The sequence below is a fragment of the Humulus lupulus genome, chromosome 4 (assembly GCF_963169125.1).
Source record: "Humulus lupulus chromosome 4, drHumLupu1.1, whole genome shotgun sequence".
NCBI lineage: Eukaryota > Viridiplantae > Streptophyta > Magnoliopsida > Rosales > Cannabaceae > Humulus > Humulus lupulus.
In genome coordinates this window covers 75,817,612-75,837,510 of record NC_084796.1, presented here as the reverse complement: position 1 = coordinate 75,837,510, position 19,899 = coordinate 75,817,612, and the positions used below count along the sequence as shown (strand labels likewise).

Genomic DNA, 19,899 nt, shown 5'->3' with positions numbered 1-19,899 from the left:
AGAGAACACCTGGAAGATGACAATATCCATGGGGCGATAATTGAAACAACCTGATAGCAACAAAACCAACCAAAAACAAACAAAAAAAATGAAAACACACAAAACTAAAAGAAAAGCAGAAAAATAAAATAAAATAAAACATGTAAAAGAAATAAACAACTCAGAGTGTATAAACAGGGTCCTCAAGAAGGACCTCTTCAACATGACTCACACTCTCGATGTAATGCTTCAATCTCTGGCCATTGACTCTGAAAATTCTCCCATCAGTTGGGTTCTCAACTTCAACAGAACCGTTGGGAAAAACTTGTTTCACCACAAATGGGCCAGTCCACCACGATCTCAACTTACCTGGGTGGAAATGCAACTGAGAATCATAAAGATGCACCTTTTGATTCACCTCAAAATGCTTTCGTAGGATCTGTTTATCATGGGCAACTTTCATTTTTGCCTTGTAGATCCTGGAATTATCATATGCCTCATTTCTCAACTCCTCAATTTCAGACAGCTGGAGTTTACGATTAATACCTGCAGCACATATATCAGAATTAAAGGCTTTGACAGCCCAATATGCCTTATGCTCAAGTTCAACAGGCAAATGACAGGCCTTCCCATAAACAAGCCGATATGGAGACATCCCAAGAGGGGATTTGAAAGTAGTACGGTATGCCCAGAGTGCGTCAAGAAGACGAGAAGACCAATCTTTTCGGTCGGGATTTACTGTTTTTTCCAGAATTTATTTTATCTCCCTATTGGCTAACTCCGCTTGCCCATTGGTTTGCGGATGATAGGAATTAGCAACCTTATGAAGTACACCATATTTGCGCATGAGAGCCTCAAAAGACTTATTGCAAAAATGAGTGCCTTGATCACTAATGATGGCACGAGGCGTACCGAACCTTGACAAAATATTCTCTTTCAAGAACTTGGTAAATGTTGCATTATCGTTGGTTCGACAGGGTACAGCCTCGACCCATTTGGAAACATAATCCACAGCAAGGAGAATGTAAATGTAACCAGAAGAAGATGGAAATGGTCCCATAAAATCTATGCCCCAACAATCAAATATCTCAATCACAAGAATTGGGTTCAAAGGCATCATATGACGATGGGACAAAGAACCTAACTTCTGGCACCTCACACATGAACGACAAAATTCATTGGTGTCTTTGAACAAAGTGGGCCAATAAAGACCACACTGTAAGATTTTTGCAGCAGTTTTCTTCACAGAGAAGTGACCACCACAAGCATCATTATGGCAAAAGTTCAGAACACTAGACACCTCATCATCAGGGATGCATCTCCGCATGATCTGGTCAGGGCAATACTTGAACAAGTATGGATCATCCCAATAGAAATTGCGAACCTCGACCAGAAACTTGCGTCTGTCTTGTGAACTCCACTCAGAAGGAAGTTCACCTGTTACTAAGTAGTTAACAATATGTGCATACCATGGTAACTTAGTAACAGCAAGCAGTTGTTCATCGGGGAAATCATCACGAATAGGTGGACCATCAGTAGAATCACTGAATTCAAGTCGGGATAAGTGATCTGCCATGACATTTTCAACACCTTTCTTGTCTTTGATTGTGATGTAAAATTCTTGCAATAAAAGGATCCACCGTATTAAGCGCGCCTTAGCATCCTTTTTGGAAAGGAGATATTTAAGGGTAGAATGATCTGTAAAGATTGTAATAGGTGAGCCAATCAAGTATGCTCGGAATTTGTCAAGAGCAAAGACAATGGAAAGCAACTCTTTTTCAGTAGTGGAATAGTTCATTTGAGCACTATTAAGAGTTCGACTTGCATAATAGACAACAAAAGGTTTCCCCTCCCTTCGTTGTCCCAAAACAGCTTCTACAGCAAAATTTCTTGCGTCACACATGATTTCAAAAGGTAAATCCCAATCAGGTGACTGCATAATAGGGGCGGAGGTCAATTTTGCAACAAGTGTTCGGAAGGCATCCTCACACTTAGGCATCCACTCAAAAGTAGCATCTTTGGCTAAGAGGTTACATAGTGGACGAGAAATCCCTGAAAAGTTTTGAATGAACCTCCTATAAAAACCAGCATTCCCAAGAAAGGATCTGACATCTTTGACAGTTTTTGGAGTGGGAAAATTAGAAATGAGATCAATCTTAGACTGATCAACCTCAATTCCTCTTTCAGAGACAATGTGTCCCAAGACTATGCCTGAAGATACCATGAAATGACATTTTTCCCAATTGAGCACAAGAGCTTTCTCAATACATCGTGTCAAAACAACTTCTAAATTAAGAAGGCATGCGTCAAAAGAGTTTCCAAAGACTGTTAAATCATCCATGAATACTTCCATACATTTTTCAACCATGTCACTGAAAATACTCATCATGCACGTTTGGAAGGTGGCTGGTGCATTACACAGTCCAAATGGCATACGCCGAAAAGCATAAGTACCAAAAGGACATGTGAAAGTGGTCTTATCTTGATCCTCCATTGCAATCTCGATTTGATAATAGCTTGAATAGCCATCAAGAAAGCAATAAAAAGGATGACCAGCCACACGTTCAAGGATTTGGTCGATGAATGGAAGTGGGAAATGATCTTTGCGGGTGGAAGAATTCAATTTTCAATAGTCAATGCACATGCGCCAACCCGTCACAATTCTTGTGGGGACAAGGGCCCCTTTCTCATTTTCAACAATAGTTACACCCGACTTTTTAGGCACTACCTGAGTTGGACTAACCCATTTGCTATCAGCCACTGGATAAATGATGTCAGCATCCAGAAGTTTCAGCACTTCATTTTTCACAACTTCTTCATTGTGGGGTTCAGTCTTCTTTGAGGATCTCTTCGAGGGATTCCCCCGTCCTCCAGATTGATTCGATGGGAGCAAATTAAAGGGCTAATGCCTTTAATATCAGCGATTGTCCAACCTAATGCAGATTTAATCTTTTGCAGTACCTTAATTAGCTTAATTTATTGTGAAGGATCAAGTTTGGACGAAATGATAACAGGAAATGTTTCACCATCTCCCAAGAAGACATGTTTTAAACCCTCAAGTAGTTGGGCTAACTTAACAATAGGAACCTCTTTAGCAGAAGGTTTTGGCTTTTCCTTTTCACTAGGTAGCTCTTCAAAGTGAGGTTGCCAAAACTTTGTTCTTCCATTTTGTGAGTCTTTGTAACAAGAAATTTCATTAATCGACTCATAAAAACCCGAACTTTCAGAAAAAGAGAGGAGTTCATCAAGATCATCAGAATTGCTTTGCAATTGAATCTCCTCAGGAATGAGTGTGTCAATCAGAAATGTCTGATAACATTCATCATCATCATGTGGTTGCTTTGCAACATGAAAAATATTGACCTTGAGAGTCATATTCCCAAAAGATATTTTCATGAGACCATTCCTACAGTTAATAAGGGCATTAGCTGTAGCAAGGAAAGGTCTTCCAAGTATGATATGGATTTTTGACTCCATGCTAACCACAGATTGAGTATCCAGAATGAGAAAGTCAACGGGGTAATAGAATTTGTCAACTTGAACAAGAACATCCTCAACAATACCCCGAGGCTTCATAATAGAACGATTAGCCAGCTGTAAGACTACAGAAGTAGGCTTGATTTCACCAAGACCAAGTTGCGAGTAGACAAAATAAGGCATGAGATTGACACTCGCTCCTAAGTCTAGCAAGGCTTGGCTGAATTCATGAGTCCCAATTTGACAGGAAATGGTGGGACAACCAGGATCATTGTATTTTGGCGGTGTCTTTTGTTCAATTACCGAACTAACTTGCTCAGTCAAGAAAGCAGTCTTCTTGACATGATGCTTCCTTTTTACAGTGCAAAGATCCTTGATGATTTTAGCATAGGCTGGCACTTGTTTGATGATGTGAAACAAAGGAAGGTTTATCTTCACTTGTGTCAAGTGCTCAAGGATTTCTCCTCAATTTTCAGGAATTTTCCCAGCAGGTCTTAGAGCCTGGGGAAATCGAACTTTTGCAGAAGCATTGGATGGTACACTTTCAGAGACAACATTTGGAAATTTTGAAGTAGTATTTGGTATTGGTGGATCTTCCAAAGCTTTACCACTTCTAGTTGTGATGGCATTAGCCTCCTTAACGTTTTGATCGTTAGAGTTGGAGGTTTGAGCCATATGTTGCCCTTGTGTATTGAATTGAGGCTGAGAAGGAAGTTTGCCTCTTTCAGAATTAACCAAGGATCCAGTCAGTTTTGAAAATTGACTTTTCATTTCCTTGATTTCTTCCATCATTTGACAATTTATTTTGGCTTGCTCCTCCATGAATGAATGAAGGGTGTTCTCAAGAGAACTCCTTTGAGAAGGAGCATTGTATTGAGGAGCAGGTTAAGCTTTTGATGGTTGAGACTGGTGCTCATTTCTCCATTGCCCTCCAGAAGATTGTGATTGGTTGGGATCTCTCCAGCTGAAATTTGGGTGGTTTCTCCAACCAGGGTTGTACGTATGAGAGAATGGCTTATTATAGGCCCCATAAGGCATTGCATTGCTCTTCATAAACCCCCCTCATTTCACTAAAAGCTAAGCAGTCCTTAGCTAAATGATCCGTTCCTCCACACACAAAACATGGCTCATGTGTTTCTGCTCGGGCAATCATATGAAGTCCTTGCCCACCTTTTGTCTTAAATGCCTCAAGTTGCTTTGTTAAGGACTTAACTTGGGCTTTAAGGCTGTCCTCCTCCCTCAATTGGTAAATTCCTGCTGGTCGATTTCGGTTAGTGCTTTCAGTAGCACTTGGACCAGTCCAGGTGTGAGATTTTTCTGCAAGCTCATTGAGATATTCCAAGGCTTCTTCAGGATCTTTTTGAAGGAATTCACCATTGCACATCATTTCTACAAACTGGCGTTCACGAATAGTGAGGCCTTCATAGAAATAGCTGACTAGGCGCCATTTTTCATAACCATGGTGGGGACAAAGAGTTAGCAGTTCCTTAAACCTTTCCCAGACTTGATAGAGAGTTTCATTGTCTTTTTTGGAAAAAGTAGAAATCTGTCTTTTTAAGCCATTGGTCTTGTGGTTAGGGAAGTATTTGTGGAAGAATGACGATGTCATTTCATCCCATGTTCCAATAGACCTTGGTCTCAGAGAGTATAACCAACTTTTAGCCTTATCCTTCAAAGAGAAGGGAAAAAACTTCAATCGCACAGTATCCGCGATATTAGCTTGGTTATAGAAAGTGACTACCACCTCCTCGAATTCCCTAATATGCACATAAGGATTTTCATTTTCTAAACCATGGAAATTTGGCAAGAGTTGAATCATGCCAGGTTTAAATTCAAAGTTGGGCATATTAGGTGGAAAGCTGATACAAGAAGGGTAGGAGTATGAGTAGGATGGAGATAGTCATTTATACTTCTCTATTGAATTTCCTCATGATGAGCCATTGCGAAAGGATTATGAGCAATTGTTGAGGTGGGAGAAGAAATGTTGGATGTATCAGAAGAATTGTCACTAGGGGTGTCGGGTCTCCTAACAAATCTCCCTAGTTCTCTCTATGACGATTCATCCACTTTCAAAAATGAGACTTTTTAAAAAAAAAAAAATTTTTACTTGTTCCTTGGTAAATTTGGATAATTTGAAATGATCTCACGCCTCACCAGAACTCCCCGAGGTTACTAGATGAGTATGAAAAATCACAATTCAAACCTTTTCAACCAAATGACCAATAAGTAAAATAATTTACTTATTTTGAAAGAACAAGCTTGTTTTTTTTTTTTTTTAAATAGTAACAAGTTCAAAAATGTAATAATACAAGGGCATACACAAGAAATATTCCCAGGCCGATTGGGAAGGTTGCCAAGGTACCGCTTCGTCCCACACTTTCCTAGACAGAACCAAGGTTCCCAGGAAAGTGTAGAGGGTACTCTATCACAAACCTTAAAAGCCAATCTTTCTAGACAGAATACTCTTAGTTTTTACCACTTGTAGCATTACACTATTGTTCCCAATACTAAAAGTTTTATGCTAAATTTTATGATTTTTTTTTAAAACAAGAGTTAAAGAGGAAGAACCTAAATTAAAGCTAATCTAAAACCTAATGTTACACAAATTATGAGACCTAAGTTATTATCTAAAAATTTAAAGCTAAAAAGTAAAATTAGAAACAAAATAATTAAATGACAAATAGTTATAATATTAACAATGAATGATAATTTGGGAGCAATCAATTAAAAAAAAATTAATACTAAAAATAAAAAATAACATATAAAGAAAATTAATGACTAATATTTTTTTATTTTTTTTAAATAATGAAACTAATACTATAAGAAGAAAAAAAAATTAGTCCTATATGCAACACTAATAAATCCAAACGATTTTTTTTCTAAAAAAAAAAGTGTAAAATAAAAATAAAAATAAACAATGCAAGTTATATGTAAACTAATGACAATGAGCTATAATTGGAAAAGGAAAAAAAACGCATTTATTTTTGGTAAATGGTTCAAACATATAAAAGATAATACTAATAATAAAATAATGTGGTAACACCAATATTACACACACATACAAAGAAAGCGAATAATAAAACTAAAATGACTTACCTCTTGGTCGTGTATTCCACTAAGCTTTTGATATCTATCTCCCTGGCAACGGTGCCAAAATTTGATTACGCCCAAACTGGTCTTCACAAAGCAGTTGTTGTAGTGTAGTATGGGCGGTCGTGTCCACAGAGAGATATCTTAATCAAAAGGTGATTAGTAGAACTAAAGCACAAACAGTAAAGAAATCGTTGGTGGTTTTGAGAAAATGTTGAAAATAAAATTGGTTGAAAAATTCAATAACAAAAGTAGTAAGGTTTCAAGAATCACCTATATGTTTGGCTCATTTATTTGAGTTTTGATTCACACATAAAACGCAGTTAAATTGTTCACTTCCCAACAATTTAATTGGAAGATAAAACTTGAAGAACATATATTAATAAAATGTATTTGAGTAATAAAAACTCTCACCTTAAGATCATAGAAAATAATCTTATGAAAAATCTAAGAATGACAATATACCTCATTGGCAATAATGCAATAAAAGATTAACCATAAAATTATAATATCGATATATTTGTACTATTATATTCACATAGAAAAAGCATGACTATTTCTATATAATACTAAATAGTTAAATATATTGATATAGAGATGGAGAAAAATAGAAGAAATTATATTACTCAAATGTATGAACTTTAGGCACTTGGTGAATCATAACATAAATAAATTTTACCTCACATATAGGATCATCCTTTACCTTACCTAGGAAACTAGCCTAGAATGCTAGTCATTCTCACAATATTCTAAAGAGAAAATATAAGAAGAAATAGACAAAATGAGACTAAAATTTACTATAGTTTTTGCTAATGAAAAATTACACACCCAAATATATACAAGAGGTCCCCTTTATATAGCATTTTGTCATGCTAAAACTGTTCGGTGGGAAATGAAAAGCAAATTAATTAGAATTTATTTGCCTTTAATATACATAAAAGGAGATTTAGAAATTGGTTTTACAAATTCAATTCTATCAATTGTCTAATGTGAAAATGTGGTGTACTGCTTGAATTTCGTGCAAATCAATCATGTGATTGATGGTGAATTAAACATTAATCACACGTGAAGACCATATGCAATATCACCAATTCACACTAACTATTTGCAAAGCTCACAATGTAGAAATTGCTAGGTGGTGGACAAGGCTCTAATGCAATGGGTTGGGCTCTTCTTCATGGGTTTTCCTTTCTTTGAGCATCTCATTTAATTCCTTTGTAATTTTGCCACATTTTTCTACAAAATAAAACAAATTAATTAAAATCACATATTTTCATATCAAATAAATACTTTCTAATAGTTTCATGAAAATATATAATTAAAATGTAATTTATTTAGACATTTTTACTTGCAAAAGTGCATTTTCATGCACTAATCAATACAATAGCACTCCAGAAAGACTTGAGTTACGAGGAACAACCAGTTACCATCCTAGATAGAGGGATTAAGGAATTACGGTCTAAGAGTATTCCGATAGTCAAAGTCCTATGGAGAAATAGTTCTGAACGAGAGGCAACGTTGGAGTTGGAGGAGGATATGCAAGCTCGGTATCCGGAATTGTTTGGTAAGTAAATTTCGGGGACGAAATTCTTTGTAGTAGGGGAGAATTGTAGAGTCCCAAAATGTTTACTTAGTTAGCTAGTTAGTAGTAGTTGTAGTATTTTAAATTTCGTGGATTTTGGTTCAAACCGAGACTTAGTTTGAAACTCCTAGTACCAGTTATGGATTTTACAAGTTTAACCTATAGTTTAAGAATATTAATTATAACATAAGGTTTGATTAATTTTGCTGGTCCTAGATATATTATTTATTATAACCTAAGGTTTAGATAGAGCCAATAGGAATATGACACTTGTCATAAGCATGATTATTAAGGAATTAAGTATTTTAATGATAAAATAAGGAAATATAAGCTTTAGTATTCACCAGAATTTGTTAGGGTCGTAGTTTGACTCATTCAAAGTAGTTATCCCATTCAAATTATACTAAAAAAGTGCAATTACATGTTTAAAATATTCACGTATGCCAATATATCGCAGCTAGGAGCAGATATATCGCCTAACGAAGGATACGGAAAACACGTTGACGATGCACGAACGTACAAACGAAGGCTCGGGATTAGGGCAGAGCCGGTATATCACCACATAGGGGTGATATATCGCCCTTAGTAATATATATATATTTTAATTTTAAAATTAACCCTTAACTACTTAGACCTACCTCTGAACGTTTTGACCGAGTCTTCAGCCTCTGGTTGACGAATATTCAAATATTTTTCAATTATATTCATTATTTTTATTCAAATCAAAATGGGGTTAGTTTCATTCCTTACCTCTATAAATAGGACCTAGTACCCAGCCCTTCCCCTCACTCTTCAAGCTGTGATCAGAGACTCCAAGGTGCTAGTGATTCCATAGAGTGATAAACACTTGGGTTGGGAAAAAGCTTTGCCATTCTTAAGCTTTATAAAATACTTGGGAAGTAAGGATTAGTGTATTTTGGTATTGAAGTTAGACCAATCCATAAGGTTAACTAAGGTATTTCTATTCTCTAAGTCCAGTTCTTTAAACAACTTTAGTTTTTCTTTAGTTCCTTTTATTCAGATCCTAACTTTTGATATTGGTTTTTAACTAGGATTTTGAAACTTAAGGATCTTTCTTGGTAAGTTTCTTCTTGAAGGTTTAGTTCCCACATTTATTCTTTACTCTTTAGAAATTCTCACCATTCTTATTGTTGGTTTTAGGAGTGTTCCAAGTTCCGCATTTGTTTTCAAATATCGCGGTTTTGGTAAGGAAAATAGGATAGATCTTGTATGTTTGTATGATTTATTATGTTATATGTTATGTTATCTTATGTTGTATGTTAACATTATGTATAGTATGTTTATAGACCTTGGGCATATGACTTGTCTAGCTAGCTTGCTTGGCTAGCAGGCCCCACAAATCTATTGGGCATATGACTTGCCTAGTTAACAAGCCCCAAGTAGTATAATGGCCATTGTAGTATTATATGACATATGTTTATAGTATATGTGGTTATGATATAATTTATGTATATGTTTTATGTTGTTAGTAGTTTTCCTTGCTGGGAATTAGGCTCACTCCTTTACTTTTAGTTTGATGTAGGAAAATAGATACAAAGGCGGAAGGATTCTTGGAAGCTTAGCATGTGTGTTAAGGTGAATGGGGTGGATGGGATGCGTGTCGATTCGAAGACGACGTTATTTTCTTTAGTCTCTTTAAATTACGTTTTTATGTATTTTCCGCATTTAGCTTTGTAAACAATTTCATTTAAAGTTATGTTTTATTTTTAAAACAATGAGCTCATTTATGTATTACAAATATTATTTTAAAGTTTTCAATAAAGTTATGAATTTTTCTCATGTATGTTCTCTTCAAAGTAGTAGTTATGTCTAGTAGGTTTAATGATCTAAGTCTTAGAAATAGTTGGGTCATTACACAGTGTTTCGGAGTCAGGACACGGGCCGCGGAATGGTTTAGGAGGGTCACGATTTGAAAGAGCAAATGTCCAAGAAACAAAGACACGGGCTGTGGCAGGTGGACAGTTGCGCCACGGCCCGCCTCAATAAAAAATGAAGTTTTTGGGCACGGACTGTGACTCTTGAATAGTTGGGCCGCGGCCCAAGTCCTTTAGAAAGAAAAAAAATTAGGTTATAAACCTAGTTTCGAAGAGAAATAGGAGACAATTTTTGGGTGGCGAAAAATCTTGAAGAACACCTTTGGAGGTTTCCTCAATTGTTTGTCATCCATCTAATTTTTATATTTGTCCAAGAAACAAAGACACGGGCTGTGGCAGGTGGACAGTTGCGCCACGGCCCGCCTCAATAAAAAATGCAGTTTTTGGGCACGGACTGTGACTCTTGAATAGTTGGGCCGCGGCCCAAGTCCTTCAGAAAGAAAAAAAATTAGGTTATAAACCTAGTTTCGAAGAGAAATAGGAGACAATTTTTGGGTGGCGAAAAATCTTGAAGAACACCTTTGGAGGTTTCCTCAATTGTTTGTCATCCATCTAATTTTTATATTTGTTCTTGAATTTCTTTGTGTTTAGAATGACAGTTTTAAACTAATTTTTTGTTTAGGGTCGTTAATTGAATCGCTTGAATCCATTTTATGAACTAATGTAATTTATCGTTTCTTCTTCATCTTCTTTTCAATTTCTTGCAATCTATGCTTGTTGATTGATTATTGATTGGCCATCTATAGTCAATACCTCTATGTTTTTGAATCAAAATATGAGAAGTGTGATTTGAATTTGCTTTGGTTGTTTAGGACACAATTTTAATTTGGAACGAGAGTATCTAGATTAATTGTGTAACTCTCTTTTGAGTTGTTTTGATTAATGTTGTCTTTGCGATTAAATTTTCCATAGAAATATAGGAAATTTCTCTTAGGTTGAGTTTATAATTCATAACATGATTATAACCTGCTTTTGTCAACTAGTTAATTGAAATAGGAAGAAAGAAGAAGTTGGTAACTTGTATTAGGGATTAATAGGGAGGATAGTTGATGAGATTAAATGCCCTAATTACTCTCTCATTAATTAAATTCGAGGTTTTTCTGTTACTTATTGTTTTTACTGAGTTCTTAATTATTTTTTCTGCAATTTATATTTTCTTCTGCCTTGTTACAAGAATCAAAGTTTAATTGACCAAATAGAAAAAAAAATAGATTAATTGATTGGTAATTGGTGATTCAGTCCTTGAGGAAGATACTTGGTTTTACCTAGATTATTATTAATATGCGATACGTGCACTTACGTAGCAATACATTTTGCAACAAGTGTCAATCTCCAGATTCAGGGACCGTATGCAATACAAGGCCATGTCCGTAGAAGACTCCTTCTTTGCCTTGAAATCCTCTAAACAACGTGCCTTTTCATCTTTGAGGACATCAAATGTGGCTTTCTTCTCCTCCTCCAGTTTGATTGTCAGAGCTTTAAGGTGTTCAACCTCAACAGTGTTCATATCGAGCTCAATATTGGCAGCATTGAAGTCGGCAGTCTTCGTATTGAGCTTGGCCTTAACTACGTCTAAATTGGTTTTCAGACAACAGACCTCGGGTTCAAAAGAGGATAGCTTGTCCTTAACCTCTTTCAAGGCGTCCTCACCCCTCATCTGAGCTGCCTTGGCATCGAAGGAAAGCCTCTCACTGGTGGCCACCTTTGTTGATAAAATGGACCATTGGCGTACAAACCCAAAGAATGCCTAAAATAAATAATGAGTTAGACATAAAACAAGGCATGATAGTGGTATATTCAAGTATGAAAAGTGCTCTGAGGCTCTACTAGAATAAGGTGTTGGTGTCATCACCCCTTAAAAACCTCCAATCAGAAGCTTCAAGATTACTGAAAGACCGGCCTACCCGGGAAAGGAGTTCAGAGCTCAGATTGGCACCCAAGGCACCATCTTCGTTGTCCAAAGGAAATTCCTAATCATGAGTCGAGGTTGGGAATTTTTGGGTCACGGTGGGAACAAGAGCTCCAACTAGCCTCATTACAGCGAGGTTAGCAACCTTTTTTCCTTTATCCCCAGCAGGAGTCCAGCTGGGGGAAGGGGTAGCTAGGGGAGAGGTTGATAAGTCTTTATCTTTGGGGAAGAAGGAGGAACCTTCGAGACCACGACAGAAGGACCCTCAGATATCTTAGCGACCATAGAAGGAGGTGGTGGAGCGTCTTTCTTTGAGGATACTCAACCTCATTTTCTGCAACAAGCCTTGGGGGGCATCATGAGGATGTTGTTGAGATCTGAATCCATTCACCTGTAAATGGAAAGAAAAACATCAGTATTTATTCACAGTTAGTTGAAAAGTACGACATTAAAAAAGAAACCTAACTGGAGGGTTCACCCTGGTTAGAAATTGAGGTCCAAGAAATCTCTATGCTTTATAAGGAAATTTCGATAATATTAGAACCGAGTTCCTCACCTTGGAAAGTGTGGGACAATTAAGAGAAATCTCTCCATTCATTCGAGCCATATTGTAGCACTATACCTTCCCATACCTCATTAGTGTTATACATTATTTAGGAATCTGCGAGCCAACTATCATTTCTATGTACCTTAAAGTCTACCCCTGAGCAGGTCATAAAATTATACTTGGGGTTTCTAAAGGAAATTAAAATGTTGGGTTCTTGCTCAAGGAGGGTAGGGGAAAAATTAGACATATCAAGGATTACTTTACCTCCATTAGATGGGCTAGGAGAAACCTCCTTCTGGGCTTTGTTCCCCGAGCCTGAGGGTTCAGGGGGAGAAGGAGCAGAAGCCCTCGAGCTCGAACCCACGTTCCTTTTTTTGAAGGAGTTTGGAGGTTAGAATCACGACATCCTCCCCTCTTGCATATTTACGAGTCCAAACATCATCTGTAGACTCACTCTCACCAAGAAGACCACATCAGCGGAGCTTGTCTTCGTGAAGGAGGTAGTGGAGAGACCTTATTCCGTACGAAAGCCTCAGGATCGCATCACTGTGATACACCATGTCTTTGGCAGGCTTCGGGCGGTCAAAGTTGGCTTCACAAACAAATGGGATGAACATTTGAGCTCAAAAAGGAAAAGATCAAAGTTGGAAAATACGGGATAAAAACTTACGGAGTCTTTCAAAGGAGTAGAACTTGGATGGATCGAGTCTGTTGGTCCAAAAGATCTGTGTCTTAAAGTTTGGAGGATGATTCGGTATATCCTCGAATAGTCTTTTTTCTTTGGGGTAGCTCAACAAGTAATAGAAGCCATCCCCACCTTGAGCTTTTGTAGGGTTGCTTTTAAGGCAAAAGTGATATAAGATCTTGTAAGCCAACGATCCCTCCCACGACATTTCGTGGTATAGAGACCTTAGTGCCACTAGGACTTGATTGGAGTTGAAAAAGGGCCATTATTATGATCCAATAGTAAAATTTATGAAGTAATCCTTCAAGGAGAGAAGTGATCGAGCTCGCATGTGCTCGCGACTCCAAGCCATAAGCTTTTATTTTCTCTCATGGTTGTCTTCATCCAGAGCAAAACAACTCCTTTTCCTCAGAGTTGGGTCCGCACACAAGCTCAGAAGATAACTTCAAGTAGTGGCAAGAAAAGATGTCTGAAACCTGCCTCGTAGAAGTATTTTTTTTTTAATAATGTTTAGCCTCGAAAAAAGTACTTCTCAAGGTAAGGGTGGATGAAATTTTCGGGGCTAGTTGTTTAGGAGGGTGGCTTGAAGAACTCTCCACGATCTCGAAAGAGAGTTCGTTAGGATGAAAGGCAATGGTGACCTTAAGTTTAGGATCAAGAGGAATGGGCCTAGTTTCTTGATCAAGATATGGGTAAATAGCTACTCACAATCTCCTTCTTTGTCTTTCTTCAACCTTAGATATTTGACGTAAAAAATGGGCACTGACGTCCTCGCGCTCAGATTGTTCTTCGTATTTCTGAATCAGTCTTTGGTTACGTGAAAATGGAGATTCAATTCAAGGGGATGGAGGCTCGTATGGAATGGCAAGTTTAGGCCCCCCACCGATTCTCTCGAGACTGCATCATTGAGCAACAAAGAAAAATATGAGGGCCCAAAGTTTTAAAAGATTAAAATGGGAAATAATAACCCGAAAATTTCAGCTTGAAAGCTTGAAATAATATGTCTAAGGATTCAATGTAACCAAGCCATAGTAGGCTTGGAGTATCAAGATGGTATCCACAAGAAGTGGATAGTTAATTTTTTATTTAGGCTATCTCAATTTTTTAGGACAATGGGAAGTTACCCAAAAAAGGGGTTATTATTGAAATACAGGCATTAAAACCCTATTCGTAAAAGCCTATTTCTTGTTCTATACAATACCCGTGTCTAACCTGCCTAAAACTCATAAAAAATGTCATTTTTAGCCATTTTCACCCTTTAAAAACTCATTTCCCCTTGAATATCTAAAAACAAAATAGATCAAATCCCCTTTTATTTTTATACAAATCTTCAAGAACCGAATCAAGAACACACATGAAAAAAAACTCATGCACAACAAAAGAAAGATCATAAAGTTACGCTAAGGATGTTGGTGATGGAAATGAGGCGTGGATTGGTAACACTTGTGCAAAGAGACCCTTGGGAATCCATCATAAAAGGAAGAATGAGTATGATATTGGGGGATCTCAAATACGTTCTTCTTTCTCTTCGAAGAGAACATGCAAGAAAGCTTGGATTCGAACATACGTTCACCCGAATTGATAGAATTCAAGGTCTCGGAGACTATAATTATAACCAAAAGTTATTTAATGGATTCGAACTTGATGGATGGATGTTGTTGATACGTTGTGACTAGGTTTTCAGCGAGGCTTGGACTAGAGGACTGTGCTTGGGATATCGGAGCTCGGGAAGTTTGGGACACAGGTAAGAAAACTGTTGTACCCGTAGAGTAGGGCGTGGCCCTATAGTTTGTATTACAGGGCACGACCCTATGTGATTGTGTTGCAGGGCGTAGCTCTATTTATTATGTTTATATATGTTTAAGTATTTGTTAAATTTATGCTATGTGAGCATATTTGTGAATGAATTGCAAGGGCTTGGAACGGCGAGGGTCGGGAGCGGCAAAGGTTAAGAACGGCAATGCTGAGTACGGCAAGGGGCCGGAAGCAGTGTTGAGAACGCAGAGTGCAAGTCGCTAGGGTGAGACCCTTCTCGGATGCCTGGGACATCCTCACACTATAGACCGCCAACCCAGGGCCTGGTAAAGCGCCTGGGATGACATGGCCTTTATGTGTTTAGCCTGTTGGCGGCTTTGTTATATAATGATTGATAGTTATGCATATGTTGATTGCTTGTGTGAGGTTTTCTTGCTGGGCTTTGGCTCACAGGTTCTCTATGGTTTAGGTAAGGGCAAGGGAAAGTTTGATCAACCATGAGTACGGAGAGCGTGAAGCAGCGTGTACATGTTCGCCCTGTCTGGCTTCCACAACTAGGGGTATTTTTGGGAGATGTTTTGTATTAAACCTAATTTTGTCGTTTATTCTACTTTAATCATATTTTGAGTTGTAAATATTTCTAAACAGTATTGTGGGATCCCAAATGTATAATGCTTTTATAATTTCAATGAATGATTACATTTTCAAATTATATGACTTTTATTACAGTTTAGCTGCACTTGTAACCTAAAACCTCGATTAGCGAGTTAATTGTACATTTTAAACTCACTTAGTAACGTCTCTAAGGAGGTAGGGCGTTACAACTTGGTATCAGAGTGAGCCAAGGTTTATGGTTCCTAGAGATTGACCAAACATGTACGCTTGTTGTCAGTGAGATGCTCGACTCAGGGTTGGTTGGTAATGATTGAATTATATGCTTGTTTATGTGTTTAAATGCCCTGTTTGCCTAATTATTTTGTATAGAGCATGATGAATGAGTTAACATATGCATGATCCTAGGGCATGGCCCCCTTGAGTGTTATATGTTATCTATGTATTGTGGACTGCTATTTATGGTTGGTTGGTATGAGTTGGGAGGTGGTTTTGGATGTTGTTATCATGGCTGATGAGCAGCGTCGTTGATTGTAGGCATATTGTTGAGATGCCTCGACAATCAACTAGACTCTGCGACAGTAGGGCCGAGGATGACAACCAGGTTCAGAACCCTCCACCTACCCCACATAATTGGCAAAATATGTTTGCCAAAATTGAAGCTAGAATGCATCGAACAGAGGAAGAACTTCGATAGTTGAGGCAGCAGGCCCCTCCTCAAGCCACTGGGTTGCCAGTTCAGCAGGCTATGGCACCAGTGCCATTTCAACCTGTTATGGAGAATAGGCGGGAACCTTTGTATGAGAGGTTCAAGAAGTAGCATCCTCCCACCTTTGAGGGTGGACCAGACCCACTACGGGTAGAGCAGTGGATGAATATGTTTTCTTCCATCTTGGATTTTATGAGGGTGGAAGGGAATGAGAGGGTAGCTTGTGCCAGCTACATGTTCAGAGAGGATGCCCGCGTCTAGTAGGATATGGTGACACAAAGAAGAAATGTTGCAGTTATGGCCTGAGAAGAGTTCAGAAACATTTTCAACGAGAAGTATTATAGTATTGCAGTCTGACCTGCGAAGGTTGACGAGTTTATCAACCTAACTCTGAACTGGTTGACAGTTACTGAGTATGCTTTGAGATTTGACCGGCTGGCAAAGTTCGCACCAAATTTGGTGCCGAATGATGTGGCAAGAAGGGATAGGTCTGTATGGGGGTTGAATGTTATGATCGCCCGCGATGTTAAGATTACATTGGATCCAGAGACTACTACATATGCTCAGGTAGTGGACAAGGCCCTTACAGCTGAGGGGGCCGAGGATCAGATTTGGAGAGAGGGCACTGTTGGGCGCGATGTCGAGAGGACGGTGCCTCTTTTTACTGGACCTAGTCGGGGTAGTGGCCCCAGTGAACAAAAGAGAAAGGCCCCATATTCTTTTGCTCCTACTAGCTTGGACAGGAGGGCACATGGTGTTTTTAGCAGTCGCCAGGGCGGAAGTGACAACTGGAGGAGTTTTCTAGTATGTCCTTGATGCAGACGATGACATCAGGGAGAATGCAAGATCAGGGCTTGCTTTATTTGTGGGAGTTTCAATCATCTGAAGAAGGACTGCCCACAAGCCAAGAAAGAGGAGCTGAAGTAGGGCGACAGTCTCGCTCCTGCCAGAGTATTCACCTTGACTCAGACTAAGGAAGAGGCTAGCCTCTCGGTTGTGATAGGTCAGATTTCTAGTGCTGGTTCTTCTTATACCGCATTGATTGATTCAGAAGCTACTCATTCATTTGTGTCAACTAGAGTGATAGATCAGCTGTGTAGACCAAGTGATTTGTATGCTAGGGGTTTTCAGACTTTGTTGCTGACTGGGGAACTAGTAGTCTCTAGGAGATGGATTAGAACATTGCCAGTAGAGATAGATGGTAGAGAGTTGTCTGTTGATTTGATTGAGTTAGTGATGGATGACTTTGATATGATCCTAGGGATGGATTGGTTATCAATGTATGGCGCGACGATTGACTGCAAGCGCATGATGGTGACTTTTAAACCAGAAGGGGAGGTACCCTTTGTATTTGTGGGGACAGTTAGTGGACCACGAGTACCTATGATTTCGGCACTGAAGGCTAGAGACCTGATGCAGGAAGGTTGCATAGGATTCCTATCGAACATTGTGGATACCTCTAGGGTTGTGTCGGTTAGACCGAGTGAGACTAGATTGGTATGTGAGTTTCCAAATTTATTTCCAGCAAATTTCCCAAGATTACTGCCACAACGGAAGATCGAGTTTGTTATAGAGTTGGTGCCAAGGGCGGAGCCAGTATCTAGGACACCTTATAGAATGGCTCTGGCAGAGTTGAAGGAATTGAAGATTCAGTTGTAGGAGTTACTAGATTTGGGGTTCATCAGACCGAGTTTCTCGCCATGGGGTGCTCCAGTGTTGTTCGTTAAGAAAAAGGATGGATCTCTTAGGATGTGTATTGACTACAGAGAGCTGAACAAGTTAACCATTAAGAACAAGTACCCACTACCTAGGATTGACGATTTATTTGGCTAGCTACAGGGAAAGAACATGTTTTCTAAGATTGATCTCCGGTTAGGTTACCATCAGTTAAGGATTAAAGAGGAGGACATACCAAAAACTGCTTTCTGCATGAGATATGGGCATTATGAATTCCTGATTATGTCCTTTGGATTAACCAACGCCCCAGCAGCTTTTATGGACATGATGAATAGAGTTTTCAAGGACTATTTGGAAAAGTTTGTGATTGTGTTTATTGACGACATACTGGTGTATTCCCAGTCAGAGTCAAAGCATGAGCAACATTTACGGCTGGTATTGCAGCGGTTGAGAGAGCATAGCTTATATGCTAAGTTCAGCAAGTGTGAGTTTTAACTACCGCAAGTCATGATTCTAGGCCATATTGTCAATAAGAAGGGGATTCTGGTTGACCCAAGTAAGATTGAGACAGTGAGAGATTGGCCTAGACCAAGCAGCGTTCCGGAAGTTAGGAGCTTTCTGGGATTAGCAGGGTATTATCGACGGTTTGTTGAGGGGTTCTCTAGGATAGCGACACCATTGACTGAATTGATGAGAAAGAAGACTAAGTATGTGTGGACATATAGGTGTGAGAATAGTTTCAAGGAACTGAAGCGGTGACTGATTGCCACTCCAATGTTGAGTCTGCCGACAGACAATGAGAAGTTTGTGGTTTATTGTGACGCTTCCAGACAGGGTTTAGGGTGTGTGCTGATGCAGGCTGGAAATGTGATAGCCTATGCATTGAGACAGCTAAAGTAGTATGAACAGAGATATCCCACGCATGATCTGGAGTTGGCAGTGGTGGTATTTGCACTCAAGGTTTGGAGACATTATCTATATGGTGATAAGTGCGAGATATGCACCGACCATAAGAGTTTGAAGTACTTCTTCACTCAGAAGCATCTGAATATGCACCAGAGACGGTGGCTATATTTGGTAAAGGATTATTATTGTGATATCCTATACCATCCTGGGAAGGTTAATGTAGTGGTTGATGCATTGAGTTGGAAGAGCCTAGGACAATTGTTCAGTTCGAGGCAGATATCTGATAAGTTAGCTGAGCAAATGACTAGAGCGGGTATAGAGTTGGTGGTTGGTCAGTTAGCCAATATCACTCTTTAGTCTACACTCCTTGAGGGGATCAAGGAGGTGCAGGGGAAGCATCCCAGTTGAGAGGGCACAGAGAGAGTGTCTTAGTCGGAGCGGCTACGGACTTTTCTATCTCGGAGATGGGATTTCTGAAGTACAAAGGTTGGATCTATGTTCCAATGGATTCTGGTATCCAGTGAGAGATCTTGAATGAATCTCATACCACTCTCTATTCTTTACATCTAGGTATGACGAAGATGTACCAAGATTTGAGAGCTTTGTATTGGTGGTTGGGAATGAAAAGGGACGTGGTGGATTATGTGGGCAAGTGTTTAACTTGACAGCAGGTAAAAGCTGAACACCAGAGGCCAGCGAGGTTATTGCTGCCTCTAGTGATTCCAGAGTGGAAGTGGGAGGATATCATCATGGACTTCGTGGTTGGTTTACCGAAGACCATGGGACAACATGATTCAGTGTGGGTGATTGTTGATAGGTATACCAAGTTCGCCAACTTTTTACCTGTCAGAACGACTTATACTATGGAGCAGTGTGCTGAGCTGTATATGTGTGTTTTTTTTATTCGCAAAATTTTCTCAACACATGAGATCTTGGAATAGGCTTTGAGAAATTACGCTTTTAGGTTTTGAGAAAAAAAATTACGACACTTTTTTATCTCCATGAAAAGTTTGAGAAAATATTAACCTCTGAGAAACTTTTTATATCTGATTATTTATATTATTGAATTAAATAAA

General features: G+C 38.7%; 1 non-coding gene across 1 annotated transcript; it reads left to right on the top strand.

The window, feature by feature from the left end:
* Positions 1 to 4,910: 4,910 nt before the first annotated feature.
* On the top strand, positions 4,911 to 5,018 carry LOC133833602 (small nucleolar RNA R71). The gene has a single exon (XR_009892974.1). It is a non-coding gene; the product is annotated as a small nucleolar RNA R71 (small nucleolar RNA).
* The last annotated feature ends 14,881 nt before the right edge of the window (positions 5,019 to 19,899 follow it).